Source organism: Tamandua tetradactyla, chromosome 5 (assembly GCF_023851605.1).
Source record: "Tamandua tetradactyla isolate mTamTet1 chromosome 5, mTamTet1.pri, whole genome shotgun sequence".
Taxonomy (NCBI): Eukaryota; Metazoa; Chordata; class Mammalia; order Pilosa; family Myrmecophagidae; genus Tamandua; species Tamandua tetradactyla.
Window position 1 is genome coordinate 194,516,716 of NC_135331.1, and position 10,994 is coordinate 194,527,709.

A 10,994-nucleotide genomic window follows, 5' to 3' on the forward strand; every position below is an offset into this window, starting at 1 on the left:
CATGCTGGGGGCAGTGAACTGAGGTGCGATGGGGTTTGGAAAGCAGTTAGGAAGGTAGATCTGGGGTCATACTTAGGAGAGAGATCCCCTCACTAAGACTGACAGCAGCCCTACCCTCACTTCCATCGCGTTAGGATGAGGAGGGGCCAGAGACTTAGCCGGGAAGATTTGACCTCATGTCTCCTTACAACTGTATAAGTGCTTGGATGCTGGCTTTGGGACGCCAGAGACGTCATTACCTATTCTTCAGATAAAATGTATGATTAATATTATGAATAATATACCAGAAGTCAAGACAACTGGGTTTAGTCTTAGTTCTATCAGTAATTTCCTGTGGGCGCTCGGATAAGTGGCTCCATTCTGGACACAAGTTGCCTTGTCTATAAAAGGGGGGATCTGGACAGGTCACTCAATAGCCACCAAAGCTCCTGGCAGTGGTAAAAGACCACACATGTGTGATTTCCTGGGCCTGGGGGTGGGGGGTGGGGGGCAGGGGAGGTGAGGATGCTTTCCAGAGAGCTGTCCAGCATGCTAAGCAGGCAGCCAGTTGTGGACTCCGAGTGCCAGACTGCCTGGCCGCCTGACCTCTGAGGCAGGGCTCGGGTGAGGACAGCCATCGCAGGGGAGTCCTGAGAGAAAGTGTCCTGGCCTGGGCGTTGGAGACCCCCCTGGGCTTTAATTTTACCATCAATAAATAGTAACAGTTTCTTCCCCGCCTATTTCATAAAGCTGATGTGAGGCTCTCGTAAGAGAACAAATAAAAAGATGCTGAACATGTTCGGATTGGTGAAGACTCCAAAGACTGTTCTCCTCATTCCCTCCCCTGCTTCCCACAGGCCTCGTCTGGCCAACTCCACTTCATTAAGGCATACCCCTGTGCTCATCCTAACTGCTTTTCTTTTCTTTTTTTTTTCACACCATGATAATTTTATTTGCTCAAGGGCTCCTATTGCGAGCATTAAGCCAAGCATTTGTTTTTGATTCTCTGGGCGCAAATTCACATATTCAGGAAGAGAAAAGCAAACTGATCCATGAACACACTGCAGTTTTTAAATTTCTGCAGCATAGAACTCAAATGTCACCAGTCCTCTCGGTCCTTCTGGTTGCCCCAGAGGGTCTCTGCACTCTTCTAGACTTGAGCAACTTCATCATCCCCCGGCGTCTGGTTGATCACCGAGCTTCCAGGATACATGGAAGGCTTAAGAAGACTTCGCTCTCAATGCTGTACATCACTTTCACCATTGTAGACACTGGACGAATCCTGGATAGAGTCTGAACACAGATTCAATTAGCCAGCCACACTTAGCCCAGCGGGTATATCCCTTTAGCTTGATAGTCTCATAGGCACTTTCTACAACCATCTTATGCACTTCCTCCCAAGTTTCACTGTCATTATCTGTTCCCATTTCTGGATTCTGTTCCTGAAGAGAAACTCCTGCCACATTCCCTCCACTCCACACAGCCACGCTTGAGTCTCCACATTCTCCCCAAATCCAGCAATGGCAGCTGCTGGGATGAATGCCAAGCTTTTCAGCTATTAAGATAACAACATCTATCAGAATCCAGATTGCACCCACTTCCAACCACACGGTGCCTGGATAATTGCCTTAGTTTCCAGGTAGCGTATGTTAGCATATCCCCTGGGCTGGAAACCACGATTACGATGCCGTTGGGACTGTACCTGACAATCTGAGGAATAAGGAATTTGCAGGCATGAATGCTCCTCTGAAGCGGGTTGAGTTGGTTCTCCCCCTCTTGCTGACAGACTCCTGTAGTTACCCCCACAGTCTCAGATTAGCAGTCACGGAGTGATCTTTATCTGCCACAATTTTAAGTGCCTGAAGAAACAAGCTTCCATGCTGCAGACCCATCATTTCTCTTTGAGTTCATCTTCCAGAACATCCAGAAGAAGTGTGTCAGCCAGAGATTTTCCAAGAATGCTGATGGCACATGCCACACCGGCCTGTCCAACAGTGATCTTATCATTTGGGACCTTTGCGTCTTCTGCAACTGGGCCAATTGGTTTTCCCATAAGAGTGGCCCCTGTGCACAGGAGGAGGCCAGGGCTCCCAGGATGGGTCTACGAGGCCCAAGGCCCATTCTAAGTGCTGGTCTGACCTCGTACCTCCGTCCAACCTGCCTGTTCCAGGTACTTCCTAGAACTGAACTGCAGTGGACTTGATTACTAGCCTGAGAGGATTAGTTGATTATGAGAACATATGAGCTGTTTTTGAGAATAGAAGTCCATTTGTTTCTCTAGACTTCTGAGCCTTTCTCAGGGGTGTTAAATTTGAGTACACTAGTCCGAAAAACAAACAATGAATTGTGCCTAAAAACCCAAAGCTCTTTAGAGCAGTCATGCAAAAGTCTTCCTCTCTTAGGCCATAAACATTACTGAATTCAATCCCATATTATCTAGGAGACCTTAATCAAATTTTCTAATTTCTCTTTGCCTCAGTTTCCTCTTCTCAAAAGTTGTGGTAACACATATCTCATATGATTAATTGTGTTAACATATATGAAGTGCTTAGCAGTAGGCATGCCATTTGTTATACACTCAGTAAACGGTAGTTACATTTACATTATGAATTTATGGGTGGGAAAACCGTCGCTCAGAGGGAGTGAAGTGATGAACTGAGGTTATGTGTCTCACAATGGCAGAAGGAATCCAATTTCCATATTTCTACTTTAAGACTCTATCTATGGTACCACACTGCCCCTCTCATATTGCTACTAATTCTTTTCTGTGTAAGACTGCTTACACAGTAAAGCTCACCTTATCATAACTAGCACTCGAGTATTAAGGAACCCTTGTTCATGGGCTCCCCGTCATGGCTCAGCTCAAAAGCATACTGAAGACAGCCTTCTCAGATCTCTCTGCTTCTGTAGTTCTGATAAGCTTTTCTTTTTTCCTTTTTAATGCTTTTTTTAATTGTGAAATACAACTTTTATACAAAAACACAATAAATTTCCAAGTACATTTTAACAAATAATTATAAAACAGATTTCAAAGTTTGGCATGGGTTACAGTTCCACAATTTCGGGTTTTTCCTTCTAGCTGTTCCAATTCACTGGACACTAAAAGAAATGCCAGTATACTGAATGATTCAGCAGTCACACTCATTTGTTCAATCTGGTAAGACTTTGAATACCTGTGGGCATGGCTTCCAGCCTGAGAAGAGAAGTTGGCCTAGACTCAGAAGGCAAACAGCAGGCACCTGAGGTCACAATTCCCAACTGAAAACGTCTCATACCCACATAGCAACGTTAAGAGCAAAAACCAGAGGCTGAAAGAGCTCAGCCTGCCCCCTGGATCTTCCTCGCCTCTGCCTCCGGCTACCCCTGGAAGGCACCAAGGTCAGTGGTGAAACACAAGGTCCGAGCGCTGTGAGCCCTGTCGGAGCCACAGCTTCCGTCCCAGCCCACATCCCGCCAAGATGGAGACAGCGTGAGCAGAGGCATGACAGTAGAGGGGTAAGGAGAGGTCAGAGCAAGGAAGAAGAAGGAGGCATATGGAATTTAGGAGCAGGTATCCGTGTGTAAGAAGGTATTTAATATTTATTGCGTGAATGACAGCTGAGCCAGGGCTGACCTCATTTAGCCCTCAGACTCTTCTGGGAAGAGACCAGTTATTAGTATTGACAAGTTTGACATTCAAAGAATGCCTTTTCTTACTTGGGATAAACAATAAGAGTTTCAGTAGCCCCTGCCTTCAGATGCTTAAGTCCAATAACAGGTTTGCATGTGCTTTAACATTAATTAAGGGCATAAAGGAGTAAGGAAGAGATAAACCTAACTGCAGAAGGAAAATGCTATAATATTACCCTTGACATAACAAAGCAATACTATTTAATACCCATTTTGCTTCAGTCTTTTCACTAAAAAAAAAAACAATGTTTAAAGTGGAAAATGAAAAGGATTAAGGGGAAAGATGAGGTTATGGGAGAGGCTAATGAGAGGGAAGTTACCAATTTGTAGTATTTCAGGCTATATACATCCCATAGGAAAAGTATCTCAGGGTATGAAAAAAATATCATTAATAAGCTGTAATTCTGTGATTATATCTACAGGAAACCCTGGAGATACAAAAATATCCTGAATTTCTAACAAGCTAAGTGAAATACTGCAAAGTCCAGAAGGCAAGCTTAATTTAGAGACAACACCCTTTTTACCACGTGCTTTTGGGAGACATCATTGTGAAGGTCTGTGGTGGGGCAGCTATTAGGTGACAGCTTCAGTTCGCTGAGGACAGGCATGAAGCTGAAGTAAAATTCTAGTCTAGGATATAATGGACTCTGTATTTGGGCATGTCCTGCTACATCTGAACTGATTTGGTGGAAGAGCTAAAATGTGTGCTAATTAAATCTGTGCTTGGAACGTCGCTGGTTATGATCAGTGACGGACGAGATTCTAAACTTGCTTTGACCAGAAGGATGCATTGAACTGGGAAGCAATCAGTTGCCCAAAAACAATATTGGGGATTGACAACAACTTTTAAAACAAGGCGCGTGTGCCGTTGTTGATCATGAATTACACTAATTTTTAAATAATGTCAAACATAAAAGAAGTTCTGACAAATGATCCATTTCCAGAATACTGAAAGAATTCCTCATCTGAATTCCTGAAGACTTGCAAGTAAATTTTCAAAAAGTCACGCAAACCAAGCAAAAATAGGGAGAAACCGTGAGTGGGCACTTCACAAAAAAGAATATCTAAAAGGCCAGTTAGTATATGAAAATATGTTCAACTGCAAGAGTCATCAGAAGAATGCAAATTAAAACCTCAATGGGATACCATTGCACACCCATGTGAAGGGCAAAAATTTTAAAGAATGAAAATATCAAGTGCTTGCAAGGAGGAGGAGCAGCTGGAATTCTCCTACCTTTCTGATACGTCACACTACTTTTGATAATGGAGGACGAGATACCACAGGGACAGTACTATAATTCTTTCTGGTAGTGTTCTTCCTAAAATTTTACAATTAAAAGAAAGAAGAGTGTTACAAGATATTAAAGGCAAGCAAATATGCAAAACCCCATTTTGTTCCTGTATATAAGTAACAGACAGTTATAAAAAGAAAGTGAAATAAGACGTATCAAGTATCACAGGATACAGTGAATAGAATATGGAATATTTAGGAATAAGTCTAATAAAAGATTCATAAGATCTCTAGGGACAAGGGCATAAATTTTAGTGGGAGAATTTAAGTGAGACCTAAATAAATCAAGACACTTCCCAATTTTGGCTATTATAAATAATTCTGCTATAGACACTCATGTACAAGTTTTTACGTGGACATGCGCTTCCATTTCTCTTGAGTATATCCTGAGAGTGGAATTGTTGGATCACGTAGTGATTCTATGCTTAATTGTTCTGAGGAACTGTCAGACTGTTTCACGAAGTAGCTCCACCATCTTACACTGTCACCGCAGCGTATGAAGCTTCCTTGCTGTTCTAGTTTGCTAGCTGCCAGAATGCAACTCACCAGAGACGGACTGGCTTTTAATAAAATGGGATCTATTTCCTTAGTCCTTCAGAGGAAAGGCAGCTAACTTTCAGCTGAGGTTCTTTCTTACGTGGGAAGAGACAGGGAGATAGCTGCTGGCCTTCTCTCTAGGCCTCTGGGTTCCAACAACTTTCCCCGGGGTGATTTCTTTCTGCATCTCCAAAGGCCTGGGCTGAGCTGCGAGTGCTGACATGAGGAAGGCTGAGCTGCTTTGGTTGTGCCACGCTGGGTCTCTCATTTAAGCACCAGCCAAAAAAGTCAGACATCATTCACTGCAGCAGGCATGCCTCCTAGCTGACTGCAGATGTAATGAGCAACAGATGAGGTTCACGTACCATTGGCTCATGTCCACAGCAACAGAACTACGTGCCTTCACCTGGCCAAGCTGACACCTGAATCTAACTACCACACTTGCCAATACTTGTAATTATCCGACTCTTTGTTTATAGCCATTCTAGTGTATGTGGCATTTAATTGTCATTTTGATTTACCTTTCCATAATGACTAATGATATCGAGCATCTTCCCATGTGCTTATTGTGCGTATTTTCTTTGGAGAGATGTCTATTGAAATCCTTTGCCCATTTTTAAATTGGATTGTCTTTTATTATTGAGTTATGGAGTTCTTGATACAGTCTTGGTTCAATCCCTTACCAGATACACGATCAGCAAATATTTTCTCCCATTCTGTGCATGGCCATTTCCCTTTGTTGCCGGTGTCTTTTAATGCACAGAAGTTCTTATTTCGAATGAAGTCCAATTTACCTAATTTTTTGTAGCTCAAGCTTTTTGTGTCATGCCTAAGAATTCAGTGCCAAATCCAAGGTCATGAGGAAGTAAGCGCCACGATGTTCTCTTCTAAGAGTTTTAAAGTTTAACTCTTACTTGTGGGAGTTTAGCACATTTTAAGTTAAATTTTGCATAGGCATGAAGTAAGGGTCCAACTTCACTCTTTCGCATCTGGCTACCCACTTGTCCCAGCACCACTTGTTGAAGAAACTGGCCTTTTCCCGTTGAATAGTCTTACACACAAGTGCAAACAAGCCAAAGGATACAATCAGTGGCTCACAATATCATCAATAGTTGCACATGCATCACCATGATCAATTTTAGAGCATTTTCATTACTCCAGAAAAGAAATAAAAATAAAAAAGAAAATCCAAACCCTCCCACATCCTTTTCCCCCTCCCCTCACTGTGACCCCCAGCATTGGTGTGGCACACTTGCTACTGTTGATGAAAGGATATTAAGGGGTTACTGTGACCTGGAGTCCACAATTTGCAATAGGCCCATTTTCCCCATATACCCCCTACCGTTAACTCCTTATAACTGTGCCATACATCTGCTGTAGTTCACGAAAGAACGTTTCTGTATTTGCACAGTTACAGTCAGCGCCCACCGTACGATTCGCTCTGTTTTACATCCCCATGCTTTCACCTCCGACCTCCCTTCTGGTGGCACACATGACTCTGAACTTCCCCTTTCCACCACACTCCCCCACAACTCAGCAGTGTCAACTCTACTCACCTCTGTCCATTTCCAAATGCTTAACTTCGACCTGGTTAAACATTCTGCACAGAATGGGGAGCAATCACTCCCCATTCTTTAGCTTCATTCTATATCCTGGTAACCTATATTCTACATTTTATGTTTATGAGTTTACATATTATATTTCATTCAAATCAGGGGGATGATACTCTATTTGTACTTTGGTGTCTGATGTATTTCGCTTAACATAACGTCCTCAGGCTTCACCAGTGTTGTCTTGTGCTTCCGGACTTCACTCCCTCTCACTGCTGAGTAATAGTCCATCGTGTGTATACACCACATTTTGTTCATCCCCTGCTGATGGACCCTTGGGTTGTTTCCATCTTCTGGCGATTGTGAACAGTGCCTCTGTGCAAATTGGTGTGCAAGTGTCTGTTCGCATCCTGGCTTTCAGGTCTTCTGGGCAAAGACCCAACCGCTGGACCGTAAGGCAACTCTATACTTCGCTTCCTGAGGAACTGCCAGGCTCCTGCACCGCTGCCACACCATTTCACCTTCCTGCCAGCAGTGCATGCAGTGCTGTTTCTCCACAGCCTCCTCTCCAGCACTTGCTCCCTGTTCATTCAGTCGTGCCCATTCTAGTGGGTCTGAAATGATACCTCATTGTGGTTTTGATGTGCATTTCATCAATAACTAGTGGAGCTGAGCACCTTTTCAGGTCCTTTTTAGCCATATATATTTCTTCTTCAGAAAAATGTCTATTCATTTTTTGGTGTGTTTTAAAATTGAATTGTCTTTTTATTGTTGAGTTGTAAGATTTCTTTATATATTTTCGATATCTTCTAGGAGTTTTTGGATGTTAAATAAATTCCTGGAATAAAAAAATCCCACTTGGTCATAGAATAATTCTCTTTATGTTCCTGGATTCAGTTTACTATATTTTGCTGATAATTTGTGAATCCATATTAATAAAAGATGTTTGTGGGGTTTTTTTCCCTTTTTTATTTTTGTTACCTTTGGTTTTGGTATCAGAGTAATACCTAGTCTCATAAAACAAGTTGGGAAGTGCTCCCCCCTCTTCTATTTTTTAGAGAAAAAATTGCATTAAATCTTCTGTAAATGTTTGGTAGAATTCAGTGGTGAAGCCATGTGGGTCTGGGCTTTTCTTTGTGGGTAGTTCTAAAGTTACTAATTCAATCTCTTTACTTGTTATAAGTCTAATCTGCTTTTCTATTTCTTAATGATTCACTATTGGTAGTCTGTGTGTTTCTAAGAATTTGTCCAATTTATCTAAGAAATCGAATATATTGGCATACAATGATTCACAGTATTCACTTATAATCCTTTTTATTACTTCAAGGCCGGGAGTATGTCCCCTCTTTCTTTTCCGATTCCACTTTGCATCTTCTCTCTTGTTGGGGGAAGGAGGCCCGTTGCCACCTCCAGGGAGCATTAGGGCATGGGGGGTAAGAGAGATGGCTGCCCCTCCAATACAGCAGCGATGGCCGGTCTCCATGTGGTCTTCCACCTTCCCTGAGGCAGCCAGGGCGCCTTGTCGGGGGGCCTCAGTGTTTGACAAATCAAGAGGGGAAGCTGCTAGGTTTCTTCAGATGTCAGCTCAGAACTCCCACAGCGCTCTACTGACGATGCCGTCACGAGGCCGGGTCACAACAGGGGGACCGGTGACACCGTCACAAGGCTGGCCTACAACGGGGGGCCTAGTGACACAGTCACAAGGCCGGCCCACAATGGGGGGACTGGTGACATAATCACAAGGCTGGCCCACAACAGGGGGACCAGTGACACCGTCACGAGGCCGGCCCACAACGGGGGGACCAGTGACATCGTCATAAGGCCGGCCCACAACAGGGGGACCAGTGACATCGTCATAAGGCCGGCCCACAACAGGGGGACCAGTGACACAGTCACAAGGCCGGCCCACAACAGGGGGACCAGTGACACAGTCACAAGGCCGGCCCACAATGGGGGGACTGGGGAAGCTCACATGAAGGAGGAGGGAAACCGAGGCTCCTCTTGCAGGAAGGGGCTGCAAAGTCACATTGCAAAGGCACCTGCATTCGGGGATGAGGAGAACCCGTGGCCATTACCCAACTTTCATTTATGATCTCACTCAACCCTGTAAGCATCACTGCCGACAGCACCTGACCACCTCCTCGCTGTCAGCTCGGTTGGCGAACTATCCACTATCACTCCCCCACCACCCAGCGTTAATCCACGTCAGTGGGTAAGCCTTGCTTTGAGCCGACCGTTACGTGGTGGGCAGCTCAGGGTGGGGCCTGGGAATGCGGACACAGCAGCAGTTGGAGAGGACCTGGTAACCACCAGCCTTAGCAATTCTAAGTTACGCTGGAAACGGCCCTGGGTCCAGCCTCAGCTGACACGCAAGACCAGTGCGTGGGATTCCCTGCACGAGGGGCGGCAGGTCTTCTGAGCCGCGATCCCGTGCCTCCGTCACGGCTGCAGGCCCAAGGACTCACGGAGGGTGATGGGCCTAGAGGAGTGAAGAAACCGGGGGAGGAAAGCTGCGGGGAAAGTTCCGCTGAAAAAAATGCTAAAAACCAAGAGCACCCACTATTCACAAAGCTTTCAAAGCAGACAAAGACTATTTCTCACAAATCTTCCCTTGAACCTGACTGTGGGTCTGGGTCAGTGATGGTCAGTTCTGACTGACTTGCATTCCACGCTCAGGGGCAAGAGTCCGCAGGACCCCACCTGCTATCCCCCCACCCGCTATCCCGACCACAGACTCACACCTGTGCCCTCAGCCGGCCTGTAAAACACGGAGAGTGGACAATAAGGATGCTCCAGGTGAGGCTCGAACTCACAACCTCGGCATCGCCCACGGCCGCACTGCCTTATAAGTACCGCGCGCTAACCGATTGCGCCACTGGAGCCCCGCGGGCAGCGGGGGAGGAACCAGAGAAGACGTCTCGGTGGGCGCAGTGCCTCGGGTACGGGCCCCGGCGCTGGAGGACCGGGAGTGCAGAGCCGCCGCTGCGGTGGGATTCCCGGGAGCCGGGTCTGTAGCCGCCGCCGCCGCGCCAGGCGGGCCCTGGGAGGATCCGCGCTCCTCCCACCCCCTCCCGCGCTCCTCCCACCCCCTCCCGCGCTCCTCCCGCCTCCTGCACTCCTCCCGCCTACTCCCGCGCTTCTCCCGCCTCCTCCCGCCTCCTGCACTCCTCCCGCCTACTCCCGCGCTCCTCCCGCCTCCTCCCGCCTCCTGCACTCCTCCCGCCTCCTCCCACCTCCTCCCGCCTCCTCCCGCGCTCCTCCCGCCTCCTCCCGCCTCCTCCCGCGCTCCTCCCGCCTCCTCCCGCCTCCTCCCGCCTCCTCCCGCGCTTCTCCCGGGGCTCCGCGCTCCTCTCACCTCCTCCCGCGCTCCTCCCGCCTCCTGCGCTCCTCCCGCCTACTCCCGCGCTTCTCCCGCCTCCTCCCGCCTCCTCCCGCCTCTTCTCGCCTCCTTCCACCTCCTCCCGCGCACCTCCCGCCTCCTGCGCTCCTCCCCCCTACTCCCGCGCTTCTCCCGCGTCTTCCCGCGGCTCCTCCCGCCTCCTGCGCTTCTCCCGGGGCTCCGCGCTCCTCTCACCTCCTCCCGCTTCCTCCAGCGCCCCTCCCGCCTCCTCCCGCCTCCGGCTACCTCCACCTCGCTCTGAGCACCCTCCTTCTGGGCACACGACACCGCTACCCTCTGTCCCACCCCCGCCTGCCCTGGTCTGTTTGTTGCTGCTTTTTAAAATACTATTATGGACACTCTTCACACACATACAGTCCCTACATGGTGCACAATCAGTATCATCAGTATGGTGCACAATCAGTATCATCCCATGGTGTGCATTCCTCACCACTATCATTTTTAGAGCACGTGCACCCTTCCAGGAAAGAAATTAAAAGGAAAAACTCATACATACCACACCCCTTGCCACCACCCCCCCCCCATTGACCACCACTTCACTGGTTTTTAACCCGAGGGTGAAAATGGT

At 47.2% G+C, this 10,994-nt stretch overlaps 1 non-coding gene and 1 pseudogene across 1 annotated transcript; both read right to left on the reverse strand.

Moving 5' to 3' along the window:
* Nucleotides 1-1,078: 1,078 nt before the first annotated feature.
* Nucleotides 1,079-2,034, reverse strand: LOC143683426 (L-lactate dehydrogenase B chain-like; annotated as a pseudogene).
* A 7,780-nt stretch (nt 2,035-9,814) lies between these two features.
* TRNAI-UAU (transfer RNA isoleucine (anticodon UAU)) lies at nt 9,815-9,908 on the reverse strand. Its single transcript has 2 exons — nt 9,871-9,908; nt 9,815-9,850 (listed from the first exon to the last, which is right to left on the reverse strand). It is a non-coding gene; the product is annotated as a tRNA-Ile (tRNA).
* Between the last annotated feature and the right edge of the window lie 1,086 nt (nt 9,909-10,994).